Raw genomic sequence first — 16,379 nt, forward strand, 5'->3', positions numbered from 1 at the left:
ATATGTAGTTGTCCCAACTAGCTATCTTAAGATGAATACAGTAACTGTACAAGGCTCTGGATGAGAGCGTCTGCTAAATGACTAAAATGTAAATGCGTTGATACACTACATGTGTGGACACCTGCTCGTTGAACATCTCATTCCAAAATCATGGGCATTAATATGGAGTTGCACCCCGCTTTGTTGCTACAACAGCCTCCACTCTTCTGGCAAGGCTTTCCACTAGATGTTAGAACATTGCTGCCATTCAGCCACAAGAGCATTAGTGAGGTTGGGCACTGATGTTAGGTGTTCCAATTCATCCCAAAGGTGTTCGATGGGGTTGAGGTCAGGGCTCTGTGCAGGCCAGTCAAGTTCTTCCACACTGATCTTGACAAACCATTTCTGTATGGACCTCGCTTTGTGCATGGGGTCATTGTCATACTGAAACAGGAAAGGGGCTTCCACAAACTGTTGCCACAAAGTTGGAATCACAATGTCATTATATGCGTTAAGATTTCCATTCACTGGAACTAAGGGGCCTAGACCGAACCATGAAAAACAGCCCCAGACCATTATTCCTCTTCCACCAAACTTAACAGTTGGCACTATGTATTCAGGCAGGTAGCGTTCTCCTGGCATCCGCCAAACCCAGATTTGTGCGTCGGACTGCCAGATGGTGAAACGTGATTAATCACTCCAGAGAACATGTTTCCACTGCTCCAGAGTCCAATAGCAGCAAACTTTACTCCACTCCAGCTGACACTTGGCATTGCGCAAGGTGATCTTAGGCTTGTGTACGGCTGCTCAGCCATGGAAACCCATTTCATGAAGCTCCCGACGAACAGTTTGTGTGCCGATGTTGCTTCCAGAGGTAGTTTGGAAGTTGGTAGTGAGTGTTGCAACCAAGGACAGACAGTACGCGCTTCAGCATTCGGTGGTTCCGTTCTGTGAGCTTGTGTGGTCTACCACTTTGTGGCTGAGCTGTTGTTGCTCCTAGATGTTTCCACTTCACAATAACAGCACTTACAGTTGACCGGGCGGCTCTAGCACGGCAGAAATTTGACAAACTGACTTGTTGGAATGTGACATTCTATGACGGTGCCACATTGAAAGTCACTGAGCTCTTCAGTACGGGCCGTTCTACTGCCAGTATTTGTCTATGGAAATTGCATGGTTGTGTGCTCGATTTTATACACCTGTCAGCAACGGGTTTGGCTGAAATAGCCAAATCAACTAATTTGAAGGGGTGTCCACATATACTTTTGTTGATGTAGTGGCTGTCCTCCAGAGGTGCCCCAGCTGGAGCTGACGATCACACGCGGTCAGGCCACAGTGGCGGATCTGGATTCCAACCAGGAGTACGCCCTCCAGGTCCTAGTACTTAATGGCACCCTGGTGAAAGTCATCACCAAGAGACTTTTCACCAGTAAGAGGAGAGAGGAGAGGAGGAAGAAGAACAGGTTTAGACTGAGTGAATGCATTGGACTTAGAATGGAATGGTGGAGGATGTTTGCTATGGTGGGGTCGATAATGCATAGGTGTAGTTAAAAAAGGAAGCGAGACTATTCGGGCCGGGAATAGCCAGGCCTCACGATATTATCACCATACTTAGGAGCCAATATATGTATTGCGATTCTCACGGCTCTATTTGTACTGCGATTGTATTGTGATTTGATGTTCCAAACATATTGCTCACTATTTGTCTGCTGAGGAAAGATGAGTGTGAGCATGAGAACATTTGTTTTGATCAGTCATGGAAATAAGTGCTGAAAACAAGTTGGCTCACTATTTTGAAATGAAAAGAAGATGAACAAGCTATAGGGTGAAAGTTAATGTACTGTTTTGGGCACAGTGCCTTGAGAAAGTATTCACACCCCTTGACTTTTTCCACGTTTTGTTGATTTACAAATGTATAAAACATTTAAAGCTGAAATGTCCTGTCATTAATTATTGAGCTCCTTTGTTATTTGCTTAACAAGTCAAGTAATAATAAGTTGCAAGGACTCAGTCTGTGTGCAATAATAATGTTAAACATGATTTTGGAATGACTACCTCATCTCTGTACCCCACACATGAACTCAGCCAAACGTCCCTTTTTCAGGATCCTGTCTTTCAAAGATAATTCGTAAAAATCCAAAATATTTCACAGATCTTCATTGTAAACACTGTTTCCCATGCTTGTTCAATGACCCTTATACAATTAATGAACATGCCCCTGTGGAACGGTCGTTAAGACACTAACAGCCTACAGATGGTAGGCAATTAAGGTCACAGTTATGAAAACTTAGGACACTAAAAAGAGGCCTTTCTACTGACTCTGAAAAACACCAAAAGAAAGATGCCCAGGGTCCCTGCTAATATGCCTGAAAGTGCCTTAGGCATGCTGCAAGGAGGCATGAGGACTGCAGATGTGGCCAGGGCAATAAATTGCAATGTCCGTACTGTGAGACGCCTAAGACAGCACTACAGAGAGACAGGATGGACAGCTGATTGTCCTCGCAGTGGCAGACCACGTGTAACAACACCTGCACAGGATCGGTACATCCGAAATCACACCTGCGGGACAGGATGGCAACAACAACTGCCTCAGTGCTCAGACTGTCCGCAATAAGCTGAGAGAGGCTGGACTGAGGGCTTGTAGGCCTGTTGTAAGGCAGGTCCTCACCAGACATCACCAGCAACAAAGTTGCCTATGGGCACAAACCCACCATCGCTGGACCAGACAGGACTGGCAAAAAGTGCTCTTCACTGACGAGTCGCGGTTTTGTCTTACCAGGGGTGATGGTCGGATTCGCGTTTATAGTCGAAGGAATGAGCGTTACACCGAGGCCTGTACTCTGCAGCGGGATCGATTTGGAGGTGAAAGGTCCGTCATGGTCTGGGGCGGTGTGTCACAGCATCATCGAACTGAGCTTGTTGTCATTGCAGGCAATCTCAACGCTGTGCATTACAGGGAAGACATCCTCCTCCCTCATGTGGTACCCTTCCTGCAGGCTCATCCTGACATGACCCTCCAGCATGACAATGCCACCGGTCATACTGCTCATCCTGTGTGTAATTTTCTGCAAGACAGGAATGTCAGTGTTCTGCCATGACCAGCGAAGAGCCTGGATCTCAATCCCATTGAGCACGTCTGGGACATGTTGGATCAGATGGTGTGGGCTAGGGCCATTCCTCCCCAGAAATGTCCGAGAACTTGCAGGTGCCTTGGTGGAAGAGTGGGGTAACATCTCACAGCAAGAACTGGCAAATCTGGTGCAGTCCATGAGGAGGAGATGCACTGCAGTACTTAATGCAGCTGGTGGCCACACCAGATACTGACTTACTTTTGATTTTGACACCCCCCCCCTCCCTTTGTTCAGGGACACATTCAATTTCTGTTAGTCACGTCTGTGGAACTTGTTCAGTTTATGTCTCAGTTGTTGAATCTTATGTTCATACAAATATTTTCACATGTTAAGTTTGCTGAAAATAAACACAGTTGACAGTGAGAGGACGTTTATTTTTTACCTGAGTTTACAATTATCTGTAAGGTCCCTCAGTTAAGCAGTGAATTTCAGTGCCATGGAGGTTTTCCAATACCTCGCAAAGAAGAGCACCTATTGGTAGATGGGTAAGAAAAAGCAGACATTGAATATCCCTTTGAGCATGGTGAACTTATCACACTTTGGGTGGTGTATCAATACACCCAGTTACTACAAAGACACAGGCGTCCTTCCTAACTCAGTTGATGGAGAGGAAGGAAACTGCTCAGGGATTTCACCATGAGGCCAATGGTGACTTTAAAACAGTTAGAGTTTAATGGCTGTAATAGGAGAACTGAGGATGGATCAACAACATTGTAGTTACTCCACAATACTAACCTAATTGACACAGTGAAAAGAAGGAAGCCTGTACAGAATTAAACATGTTCCAAAACATGCATCCTGTTTGCGACAAGGCATTAAAGTAAAACTGCAAAAAGGTGGCAAAGCAATTCACATTTTGTCCTGAATACAAAGTGTTATGTTTGGGGCAAATCCAACACAACACATCACTGAGTACCACTGTCACACCCTGATCTGTTTCACCTGTCTTTGTGATTGTCTCCACCCACCTCCAGGTGTCACCTGTTTTCCTTTAGTCCCCAGTGTATTTATCCCTGTGTTTCCCGTCTCTCTGTACCAGTTCGTCTTGTTTTGCTAAGTCAACCAGCATTTTTCCCAGTCTCTGTTTTGTCCTAGCCCTCCTCGTTTTTGACACTTGCCTGTCCTGATGCCAAATCCGCCTGCCTGACCACTCTGGCTGTTCTGACCTCGAGCCTGCCTATGCCCTTGTACCGTTTGGACTCGGACCTGATCATTGAACCCCTGCCTGTCCTGACCTTTAGCCTGCCTATCGCCTGGTACTGTTTGGACTCTGACCTGGTTTATGAACTCTCGCCTGTCCCCAACCTGCCTTTTGCCTAACCCCTTTTGGTGTAATAAATATTGGCGCTCAACCATCTGCCTCCTGTGTCTGCATTTGGGTCTCGCCTTGTGCCCTTATAACCACTCTACATATTGTCGTGTCTTTGGCATCATTAAAAGTGAAGACTTATTTTATCAAATCAATTCTCTGTAATTATTGTTACGTGATTAAACTAATCATTTAAATGTAATTAACTGGGAAGTCAGAGCACCAAGGAAAATCTTCAGATTAAAGTTAATGTTCCTAATATAACTCTTCAAATATTTTAATATCTGATCTGATTTAATATCTTCTAATTAATGAATTATTCTTTACCTAAAAAAAGAAAACGGAATAGAGCTAAGCACAGGCAAAATCTCAGTCTGCTCTCCAGACACTGGGAGATGAATTCACATTTCAGCAGGATAATAACCTAAAACCCAAGGGCAAATCTACACTGGAGTTGCTTACCAAGAGACAATGAATGTTCCTGAGTGGCCGAATTACAGTTTTGACTTAAATCTGCTTGAAAATCTATGGCAAGACTTTAAAATGGTTGTCTGGCAATGATCAATTACCGATTTGACAGAGCTTGAAGAATTTTGAAAATATTGTACAATCCAGGTGTGCAAAGCTCTTAAAACCTTACCCAGACAGACTAATCACTGCCACAGGTGATTCTAACATGTATTGACTCAGTGGTGTGAAAAATCGAATCAAATTTTATTGTTCACATACACATGGTTAGCAGATGTTATTGCGAGTGTTCCGAAATGTTTGTGCTTCTAGTTCTGACAATGCAGCAATATCTAACATGTAATCTAACAATTCCAATCGAACAATTCCAACAAGGGAGAGATAGAGATTATGAGATGTCTATAACAGCACATAGAACAGCGCCAGGGTTCTAATCTAGAATCCCTGAAGCTTCCATTCCCAGAGCATTCAGGAATTTGGGGAATGCTGTTTAAAACCAAGGTTGACCTCAGTAGGTTTTACCAAATTCACTTTCTCTCTGAATCTCAGGCAGGTAAACTAGTGATCACAAAGCAACAGTTATTTTCTGTTAGGTGACAAAATGTATTACGTCTGTGGGTTAGAATAATAAGCCTTTATAGACCCACATCTGGCTCTCAGTTTTCATGACATTTGCACCACATTTTTTCCCAGTCAGTTAGGAATTTCGGGATACCTGTATGCCTTTGACATTTTAAGGAGTGTGTGAACCATTCTGTCTCATTCCATTACCATTCCATGTAACCACAGTCACACACACACAGCCACCTATCTTTCACAAGGGGCTGTCTGTAATTGACACCTTTCTCGAGGATTCTTGCAGGGTGACAGGTTGCGATTCTAGTGAAATTCTTTGTTACAGTTGGTTATGGGAACAAAGGATCACACATAGTCCTTTTCAATTTACAAAGTCAACCCAAGAACAAACTACACTCTATGGTGATGTCACCTACAGTAGTATTAAATTCACCATGACCGAACAAACCTTGGTCAGAAGCAAGTTTAATACAAAGATACAGAAAGAGATGTAGTCCCTTAGGCATCTCCAAAGGCGATTGATAGTCAATTGTTCACAGTTGTTTTCAGGTGGATCTTCCCCCTATCTCTCATTAAATGAATGGTCCGCTGGTCTTGGAGTCATCGCCAGAAGTTTCACAGGTGATATTGAAAAATGTTTCTTGTTGTTGCCAGGCTTTGAGGGATAGTGGGTTACTGTGATGAGAAGCGCGTTAGGACAAGTCAGACGGTGGTGCTGTCATTCAAGAATGATCTTGGTCCGGGAGCTCCTTCCTGGCCTCAAACCCCCCAGCCCTATTTGTGATTTCCATGAAAATGTTACCCTCAATTTACTGTTGCACTTGCCATTTTCTCCGGGAAACATTTGCCCTTTTCATTGTGGTTTATATGTGCTGGCATTTATTTTTGTGAAGCCCAGCATTAAACAATTATTGTAAATTCTTATCTAGAATGTATATATCCTAGTCCAGAACGTTGTCAGGAATTTGGGGAATACTGTTTAAAACCAAGGTTGACCTCAGTGGGCTTTACCAAATTCACCTGGAATGGCGCCGACAGAGAGGGCTGCCGTGCTTCTAGCTCTTAGGAACCTTTGCAGTATTTTGTTTTTTTCTTACATTATTAGCCGGGAAGAACTATTGGATATCAGGACGGAGGTAACTCACCAGTACTACGACCAGGAATGTGACTTTCCCTAATTGGATCCTTTGTTTGGAGCCCCCAGGGCAATTGAACTGATTCCAGAGGCCGAACCAAAACAACACCGGCGGAGGAGAGGTACTTGGAGTGGTCTTCTAGTCCGACTTAGGAGGCGCGCACACCACCCACCGCTTCTGAGTATATTACTCGCTAATGTTCAATCTCTAATGAAGTTGACGAGCTCAGGGCAAGGACTTCTTTCCAGAGAGATGTCAGGTATTGTAACATATTCTGTTTCACGGAAATATGTCTCTCTCGGGATATACTGTATGAGTCCGTACAGCCAGTTGGGTTCTCAGTTCATCGCGCAGACAGGAATAAATATCTCTGGGAAGAAGAAGGGCGTATGTTTTATGATTAACGACTCATGGTGTGATTGTTATAACATACAGGAACTCAAGTCCTTTTGTTCACCCAACATAGAATACCTCAATCAAATGCCAACTGTATTACCTCCCAAGATAATTCTCTTTGGTTATAGTCACAGCCGTGTATATCCCCCCCTCAAGCCGATACCACAACGGCCCTCAAAGAAATTCACTGGAGTTCATGCAAACTGGAAACCACATATCCTGAGGCCGCATTTATCGTAGCTGGGGATTTTAACAAAGCAAATTTGAGGAAAAGAATGCGAAATTCTATCAACACATTGACTGTAGTACTCGCGCTGCTTAAACACTCGACCACTACTACTCCAACTTCCAGGATGCCTACAAGGCCCTCCCCCACCCTCCTTTTGGAAAATCTGATCACGACTCCATTTTGCTCCTCTCTTCCTATAGGCTGAAACTCAAACAGGAAGTACCCGTGCTAAGGACTAGTCAACGCTGGTCTGACCAATCGGAATCCATGATTGTTTTGATCACGTGGACTGGGATATGTTCCGGGTAGCCGCCGAGAATAATATTGACGCATATACTGATACGGTGACTGAGTAAATCAGGAAGTGTATAGGAGATGTTGTACCCACGGTGACTATTAAAACCTACCCAAACCAGAAACCGTGGATAGATGGACACATTCACGCAAAACTGAAAGCGCAAACCCTCACATTTAACCATGGCAAGGTGACTGGGAATATTGCCGAATACAAACAGTGTAGTTATTCCCTCCGTAAGGCAATCAAACAGGCAAAACGTCAGTGCAGAGAAAGTGGAGTCACAATTCAGCGGCTCAGACACGAGACATATGTGGCAGGGTCTACAGACAATCACGGACTACAAAGTGAAAACCAGCCATGTTGCAGACACCGACATCTTCCTTCCGGACAAGTTAAACATCTTCTTCGCCCGCTTTGAGAATAACAGTGCCACCGACGCGGCCTGCTACCAAGGACTGTGGGCTCTCCCTCTCCGTGGCCGATGTGAGAAAGACATTTAAAAGTGATTACCCTTGCAAGGCTGCCGGCCCATACGGCATCTCTAGCTGCGTCCTCAGAGCTCGCGCAGACCAGCTGGCTGGAGTGTTTACGGAGATATTCAATCTCTCTATCCCAGTCTACTGTCCCCACATGCTTCAAGATGTCCACCATTGTTCCTGTACCCAAGAAAGCAAAGGTAACTGAACTAAATGACTATCACCCCATAGCACTCACTTCTGTCATCATGAAGTGCTTCAAGAGACTTGTCAAGGATCATATCACCTCCACCTTACCTTACACCCTAGACCCACTTCAATTTGCTTACTGCCTCAATACATCCACTGACTGTGCAATGACCATCACAGTGCCCTATCCCATCTGGACAAGAGGAATACCCATGTAAGAATGCTGTTCATTGACTATAGCTCAGCATTCAACACCATAGTACTCTCCAAGCTCATCATTAAGCTTGAGGCCCTAGGTCTGAACCCCACCCTGCGCAACTCGGTCCTGGACTTCCTGACGGGCCGCCCCCAGGTGGTGAAGGTAGGAAAAAACACCTCCACTTCACTGATGCACAACACTGAGGCCCCACAAGGGTGCTCGATCAGCCCCCTCCTGTACTCCCTGTTCACCCATGACTGCGTGGCCTCGCAAGCCTCCAACTCAAATCCTCAAATTTGCAGACAACACAACAGGCCTGATTACCAACAATGACGAGACAGTCTACAGGGAGGAGGTGAGGGCCCTGGGAGTGTGGTGCCAGGAAAATAACCTCTTACCCAACGTCAACAAAGGAGTTGATGTTGGACTTCAGGAAACAGCAGAGGGAGCACCCCCCATCCACAGGACCGCAGTGGAGAAGGTAGAAAGCTTCAAGTTCCTCAGTGTACATATCACTGACAAACTGAAATGGTCCACCCACACAGACAGTGTGGTGAAGAAGGTGCAACAGCACCTCTTCAACCTCAAGAGGCTGAAGAAATTTGGTTTGGCACCTAAAACCCTCAAACTTTTACAGATCCACAATTGAGAGCATCCTGTCCGGCTCTATTATCGCCTGGTATGGCAACTGCACCGCCCACAACCGCAGGGCTCTCCAGAGTGTGGTGCGGTCTGCCCAACACATCACCAGGGGAAAACTACCTGCCCTCCAGGACACCGACAGCACCCGATGTCACAGGAATGCCAAAAAGATCATCAAGGACAACAACCACCCGAGTCACTGCCTGTTCACCCCCCTATCATCCAGAAGGCGAGGTCAGTACAGGTGCATCAAAGCTGGGGTTGAGAGACTGTTCAATTCTGTTAAATAGCCATCACTAGCACATTAGAGGCTGCTGCCCTATATACACACACACCACTTTAATAATGGAACACTCGTCACTAATGTTTACATATTTGGCATTACTCATCTCATATGTATATACTGTATCTAAGTCTATGCCGTTCTGACATTGCTTGTCCATATATTTATATATCCTCAATTCCATTCCTTTAGATTTGTGTGTATTGTTGTGAAATGGTTAGATATTACTGTTAGAGCTAGAAACAGAAGCATTTCGCTATACCTGAAATAACATCTGCTAAACATGTGTATGTGACAAATAACATTTTGATTTGATATATCCTGGTCTAGAATGTATATTTGCTAGTCTCGAATGTATATTTGCTAGTCTCGAATGTATACAGAGCAAAAATGTAAAACGCAACACGTAATGTGTTGGTCCCATGTTTCATGAGCTGAAAATAAAGTTCACAGAAATTGTCCATACGCACAAAAAGCTTATTTCTCTCAAATTTTGTTAATATCCCTGTTGAGCGTTTCTCTTTTGCCAAAATAATCCAGCCACCTGACAGGTGTGGCATATCAAGACGCTGATTAAAGAGCATGATCATTACACAGGTGCACATTGTGCTGGGGACAATAAAAGACTAGTCTAAAATGTGTAGTTTTGTCACAAAAAATACAATTCCACAGATGTCAAGTTTTGAAGGACTGTGCAATTGGCATGCTGACTGCAGTAATGTCCACCAGAGCTGTTGGTGAAGAATGAAATGTTAATTTCTCTTCCATAAGCCACCTCCAAGAGCATTTTAGAGAATTTGTCAGTATGTCGAAACAGCCTCACAAACGCAGACTACGTGTAACCACACCAGCCCAGGACCTACACATCTGGCTTCGTCACCTACAGAATCATCTGAGACCAGCCACCCAGACAGCTGATGAAACTGAGGAGTATTTCTGTCTGTAATAAAGCCCTTTTGTGGGAAAAACTCATTCTGATTGCCAGGGCCTGGGTCCCCAGTGGTCGGGTTTGGCTCTCAAGTGGGTGGGCCTATGCCCTCCCAGGCCCACCCATTGGCTGCACCCATGCCCAGTCATGTGAAATCCATAGATTATGGCCTAATGAATTTATTTCAATTGACTGATTTCCTTATATGGACTGTAACGCAGTAAAATCGTTGAAAATGTTGCATTCTGTTCCTTTAGAGCTCCCAACCACTCCAGAAACAATTAGCCAGAATAATGAGTTGGTGACAGAGAAGACTCAAAGAGGAAGAGGAAGAATGAGAAGGATCGCTGGACAATAAGGAAGAGCAGGGGACAACTCAGGGGAAACCAGCAGAGGACGAGATCACAGACAGGGAGAAACTCAGGAAGACGATCCCCACCCAGCCTGTCACAGGTACACTGACTCCTACCCCACCACTCAGGAAACCCACAGGAAACCTTCACTTAAAAAAAACACAATTATTATTATTACTTTTCCAAGATGTACAAGGTAAAATGTTTGTTTTAAAAGCCTCTGGTGGCTATTTGTGTATTTTCTGTGATCTAAGTGAAGTACCCTCTTCAGTGCCCTTAGTATATATACATACTCACCTTAGTATACATCCTCGCCCTAGTATACATCCTCACCTTTTGTCACGCGGAATGACGCTTGAGAGACGAAGCAGGTACGGGAAGTAACATTTAATAAATAACGGACATATCACGAGACAAGCACAGCGTCAGAAAACAAAGACAAAAAACAATCAATGCAGCAGCGGGGAACAGAGCTGGGGAACTGACACATATAGGGGAGGTAATAACAGGTGATAAGTGAGTCCAGGTGAGTCCAATAACGCTGATGCGAGTGACGAGGGAAGGCAGGTGTGAGTGATGGATGGCAGGAGCGTGAGATGCAGGGTAATCTGGCGCCCTCAAGTGCCAGGGGAAGGGAAGAACAGGAGCAGACGTGACACCTTCGGCGCTAAAGGATCAAGTTAAGTCCTAGAAGAGGAGTGGGCGTCTTACTGTGTCATCCTCAGCATTTCAATCGTTATGCTAGTGAGCAGCTATTTCAGATCTGAGGACCGTGTTTCCTAAGGAGGGGAGCTCAGAGAGGGAAGGGGAATGATAGAGCCTCCTGTATGCCTCTAGGTCAGAAATGTACTCCCTCTCTCCTGTAATCCTACGGTACTCTCTCTCACACACACACAATCACACACACACACACACACCATACCACACACACACAAACAATCAAAAACACAAACAATCACTCAAACACACAAACAATCACACACACACACACACACACACACACCACACAAACAATACACAATACACACACAAACAATCACACACACCATACCACTCACTCACACACACAAACAATCACACACACACACACCACACAAACAATACACAATACACACACAAACAATCACACACACCATACCACACACAACTTTTGTGATGTTTCACAAAAGTTCTGAACCTTTCTATTTTCATAGTTTCTACAGATTGTAAATTAAAGATACGCTAAGAGTATTGTTATATTATTGATTGATTGACTATGACTTTTCAAATCACCCAGTATTGCTATCTGCAGCGTCAGTTCTCGGTAAATGTTGCAATTCTTTAGCCATTCCTGGACCTGTGACCAAAAACTAGCTACATACGGACAGTACCAAAATAAATGATCTAATGATTCTGCCTCCTCACAGCAAAATCTGCAGAGCTGGGAAGGTTGTATCCCCCATATATATATGACATTCTTTTGGTTGCAATTATTTTGTATAATAATTTAAATGGAGAAGTTCTAAGTTTTTAATCCGGCTTCGTTTTGTGTATCAGTTCATAAACCGCGTGCCACGGAATCGGTACATCGGAAATCTCTTCCCAACTATTTTGCGACCTGTATGGCACAGCTGTACATTTTTTGGTCCTTAAGTTAAGCTGGTATACTTTATTTATCACCGTTTTCTTTAACCAGTTTTGGTCTTTAATGCAGGGCCGACAGACAAGTTCCTCACCTTCTCCCCTTCCACTTGCCTCTTCCATTTTTGCGAAAATGCTGTAATTAGTTGTAATTTTGGGTAGAGCAGACATTTCCATATATTTTTGTTATCTGCATGTGTGACATAACTCCACCAGTCCTATGTGTGATATCATTTACAAAGATACAGTAAAAAAAAATACAAAATTAATGTTCTTTTTTCTCGATTTGAATATTTGAGTTTAACCATAATATTTGTTGTAATATTTGTTTATTATTTGGATTAAAATGTAATTGCAACCAACTTTCTAGGGCTTGTTTTGAAAATAGAGATATTTTGGAGATAATACAATTTTCAAATAACCGAAAGTGAGAGGTCGTAATCTGAATAAAGGGGGGAAAAAGGACATTCTTGAACACGAGGTGAGCCATTCTCACTAATTTGCTAGAGAACCAGTTCGGATTTAAGTCTCGTCACACTTTGATCTGTTTCACCTGGCTTTGTGCTTGTCTCCACCCCCTCCAGCTGTCGCCCATCTTCCCGATTATCCCCATTGTATGTATACCTGTGTTCTCTGTCTTGTCTTGTTGAAGGTTTACAGCAGTTTTCCTGTACTCCTGTTTTTTCCTTTAGCCCGTTTTCTAGTTTTCCCGGTTTTGACCATTCTGCCTTCCCTGTGCCTACCTGCCGTTCTGTACCTTTTGGACTCTGGATTACTGACCTCTGCCTGACCTTGACCTGTCATTTGCCTGCCCCCTGTTTTTGTAATAAACTTTTGTTACTTAGAACTGTCTGCATCTGGGTTGTCTCCTGAGCCATGATAAGTTTATATTTTGTATGACTGCAGCTTTTAATGAGAGGTCTAATGCTTTAATATTTAATCATTTCTGCCCTTTGAATTCATATTCATTATATAAATAGGCCAATATAATTTTGTCTGGCTTGCCATTCCAAATAAAATTGAATATTGTTTGTTAATATAATTTCAATACAAGATGTTAGGTGTAGGCAGGGCCATAAGCAAACAGGTAAACTGGGATATGACTAAAGAGTTGGTTTTTTTTCTTTTTTTTTTCTTCCACAAATAGACAGGTATTTTCCTATCCATGGTAGCAAGATCTCATTGATTTTTGCTACGTTTGTATTACATTTTTCCCCAATTGTTAACACACGATTACTGAAACTACATCTCAGGTACTCTAAACACGAAACAGTTAGCCAATTTCCACCAAACCCCACAGACATCTTTCAAAATGAAACACAGCAATCAAGATCCTGTACTCACTGCTCAACATTAAACTCTACATACAAATGAGACACACACACAGTGGTGGAAAAAGTACCCAATTGCCATACTTGAGTAAAAGCAAAGATACCTTATTAGAAAATGACTCCAGTGAAAGTCGCCCAGTAAAATACTACTTGAGTAAAAGTCTAAAAGTGTTTGGTTTTAAATATACTTAAGTATCTAAAGTACAAGTATAAATCCTTTCACATTCCTTATATTAGGCAAAGCAGACTGCCACATTTTCTAGTTTGTTTTTTTGCCAGGGGCACGCTCCAACACTCAGACATAATTTACAAACAAACCATGTGTTTAGTGAGTCCTCCAGATAAGAGGCAGTAGGGATGACCAGGGATGTTCTCTGTTTAGTGAGTCCTCCAGATAAGAGGCAGTAGAGATGACCAGGGATGTTCTCTGTTTAGTGAGTCCTCCAGATAAGAGGCAGTAGAGATGACCAGGGATGTTCTCTGTTTAGTGAGTCCTCCAGATAAGAGGCAGTAGAGATGACCAGGGATGTTCTCTGTTTAGTGAGTCCTCCAGATAAGAGGCAGTAGGGATGACCAGGGATGTTCTCTGTTTAGTGAGTCCTCCAGATAAGAGGCAGTAGGGATGACCAGGGATGTTCTCTGTTTAGTGAGTCCTCCAGGTAAGAGGCAGTAGGGATGACCAGGGATGTTCTCTGTTTAGTGAGTCCTCCAGATAAGAGGCAGTAGAGATGACCAGGGATGTTCTCTGTTTAGTGAGTCCTCCAGATAAGAGGCAGTAGGGATGACCAGGGATGTTCTCTTGATAAGTCTGAATTAGACCATTTCCCTGTCCTGCTAAGCATTCAAAATGTAACGTGTACTCAAATGTTAACAGTAAAATAAAGTACAGATACCCCCCCCCCCAAAAAAAATACTTAAGTAGTACTTAAAGTATTTTTACATAAGTGCTTTACACCACTGCACACAAACACAGCAAATGAATTTAACTTAGTGACAACCGAGATATAACACTGTGCCATATTCAAAACACTACTATTTGAACTTATTTCAGTGTAAAGACTAATATTTTGTTGTTATACTGTAAATTGTTTGTGTGTGACTCAAACAAGAAAGGAACCCAAATGCATCAATCAAAATTATAAGTCAAGAAACAAATACTCCATTGCGAAAACAAAATCATGTCTGTTGTTTTGGTCCAGCAACAGTTTTTCATCAACATCACAGGTGATATTCTCCTTGGCCAGACAGCAGGGAAATATCTTCTGGCATGACTCACCCACCCCTGTCAGGACTCTGCTGGAATGACACCACAGACCTCCATTGTCGGGAGAAGGGCCATACATTCATGGGGTTTGTGAACATACACCTTCCACCGCCGTGCTGAAAGCAACTCATCAATGGGGTTGAGAAATGGGGAATATGGTAGGAGATAGAGAATTGTAAACCTGGAATGGTCATGGAAGCTGTTGCGGACCTGAGCAGCCAGATGGAAAATCACGTTGTCCCAAATTTGAACATACATTTGCTGCTCAGGATCACCTGGCCCTCTCTGCTCTGGCTGAAAAAGATTTTCATGTATGGTGTTCAGGAAATGAAGGAGATGGGCAGTGTTGTATGGTCCAAGGGTGGCATGGCGGTGGAGGACCCCATTGTGGCTCATAGCTGGGCATGTGGTGACATTTCCCCCGCGCTGGCCAGGTACCTCAATGATGATTGACCAATGACAATGAACAATGATGTTCCTTCCTTTCCTCCTCGTCTTCGCTAAATGGAATCCAGCCTCATCTATGAATGAGTTCCTGGGGGACGGGACTTGCATCCAACTCCATGATTCTCTGAAATGACAGTAAATACTATAATTGCTGTATAGTAAAGTTCACTGACAACATCAATAAGTCTAATGTTTTAAGAGTGTAATACTAGTACATTACTTACTTGCACATATTCCTACTGTTTATCCTTCACTCTTTGGGAATTCCTTTCATATATGACTAGATTTGCATCATCCAGAGATGGTGTTTCTGAAGGATGGAGGCTATGGTTGATAAGCTCACTCTGATGTTATGGAAGATGGCAGGATTACAGCCTCCTGTTTGTCTGTAAATACACGTGTTCTACCACCATGTACGTCGTGGTCATCTTTCAGTTCTATAACAACTAAATAGCATACAGTACAGTACACACTACAGTAATACAGTATACAAGATAAACATGTTACAGAGTAGTATAGCTCCCAGTTTCCTCCGTACAGTACAGTAAACACTACAGTAATACAGTATACAAGATAAACATGTTACAGAGTAGTATAGCTCCCAGTTTCCTCCGTACAGTACAGTAAACACTACAGTAATACAGTATACAAGATAAACATGTTACAGAGTAGTATAGCTCCCAGTTTCCTCCATACAGTACAGTAAACACTACAGTAATACAGTATACAAGATAAACATGTTACAGAGTAGTATAGCTCCCAGTTTCCTCCATACAGTACAGTAAACACTACAGTAATACAGTATACAAGATAAACATGTTACAGAGTAGTATAGCTCCCAGTTTCCTCCATACAGTAATACATGAACCATTGACTTTGTTTCCCCTTCCAGTATGTATTGGAATCTACAGTTTTTACTGTGCTTTATGTTGTACAACTGTCAAGTAGTAAAAGTACTAGAGAGGTCCAATGTCTGCAGTACAAACCTCTTCTCATTTTGGAACGTCCGGATGATGGATGTTACGGTGAAGCGGCTCAGATTGGGCTGCACTCTCTGCCCAGACTCTCTCAAGGTCAAACCATGGTTGACCACATGGTCTGCCCAGCCTCTCTCAAGGTCAAACC

General features: G+C 43.3%; 1 pseudogene; it reads left to right on the forward strand.

Moving 5' to 3' along the window:
* The window catches only part of LOC115168765 (uncharacterized), a 44,284-nt pseudogene that overhangs the window by 22,500 nt on the left and 5,405 nt on the right, over positions 1–16,379 (forward strand).

This window comes from Salmo trutta, chromosome 30 (genome assembly GCF_901001165.1).
Source record: "Salmo trutta chromosome 30, fSalTru1.1, whole genome shotgun sequence".
Lineage (NCBI taxonomy): Eukaryota > Metazoa > Chordata > Actinopteri > Salmoniformes > Salmonidae > Salmo > Salmo trutta.